Source organism: Cebus imitator, unplaced genomic scaffold, assembly GCF_001604975.1.
Source record: "Cebus imitator isolate Cc_AM_T3 unplaced genomic scaffold, Cebus_imitator-1.0 Scaffold1110, whole genome shotgun sequence".
NCBI lineage: Eukaryota > Metazoa > Chordata > Mammalia > Primates > Cebidae > Cebus > Cebus imitator.
Genome location: NW_016108425.1, coordinates 1 through 1140, shown reverse-complemented (window position 1 = coordinate 1140; position 1140 = coordinate 1). Strand labels below are relative to the sequence as shown.

At 36.4% G+C, this 1140-nt stretch overlaps 1 pseudogene; it reads right to left on the bottom strand.

The window, feature by feature from the left end:
* LOC108298823 overlaps nt 1-1028 on the bottom strand; it is a 3673-nt pseudogene extending 2645 nt beyond the window's left edge.
* Nucleotides 1029-1140: the final 112 nt, after the last annotated feature.

Below are 1140 nucleotides of genomic sequence, written 5' to 3'. Positions count from 1 at the left end.
GTAAATCCTGCTTGGTATTTCTGGAAATTAAAATAACATCTGCTGAAATCCAAGTACACACTCACCTGTGTAATATGTCTCCAAAAGCCTGTTAAAAAATATATAAAGACTTAGTTATTTTCACAAGATGTATCTTCCACTATGTTCAATGTCAGATTTGGAGGCATTTTTTCAAGATATTATTTTCCTACCATCTTTCCTTCTGGAAAGTATTTTCTATTGTTTTTCTTATTAAAAACCCCAGATTGTTATATTGTCATAAATTAATGTCCTGTTAAAGTCTGAGTCTTGAAGACAGTCTCTATACAAGTGAAGGGAGAAGGTGCCCAGAAAGTCTCTATGCTCTTCCACAACCATGAAGAGCCTACTCAGTCATCTTCCCTAGGCCCTATTACCAAAGTGAGTGGACCCAAAAGTAATATCAATGTGATACTAGATTCCCAAATCTCTCTATCATGTCATGTCTACAAGTTAATCTGAATGTCAATGAATCACTTCTTATTTTATACATTTCCAAAAACCCAAAATATACTATTGACTTAAGATGGAGAATATTTCTTGGGCTGTTGCTTTGACCATTCCACAAAGTTTTGTTGTTGGTGGTAAAGCACAGGAACCTTTGGTCTGGTAGAATGTCTTGGAGGATTTATACTCTCCTAAAAAAGTGGTATTAGTTACGAAAATGTGTTTTTGGAAACAAATCATGGAAATTAAGGGGGAGATAGAATTCAAGAGAGAGGAAAAACACCTATGCATGTGAATGTTCAACATCCTGATACCTTCTGGTCCATCAGTACCTGAAGTAGCTCCACATCTGGTTTATGGCACATTTCCCTTAGCTCTTCATACATTCCTCTTAACATCTCCCTCCTGTGTTCCATTCTGGCTTTGCTTTCATTGAGTTGCTGAGAAATGTCCTCGCTGTCCTTTTGCAGCCTCTCCAAATGATGTTGCTCTTCTTCGTGGAGAAATGATGGCATCTTCTGATATTCAGCTCTGATTGCTTCTATTCTTAAACTCACATAATCCTGCAGTGGCAATAAATTAGTCAAAATAGAAATCTACTTTTTCATATCCTATTGAATCTCACTGATTCCTCTTTGTTTCTTGAACATCCAATATTTTAACTGTTAGTCCTGC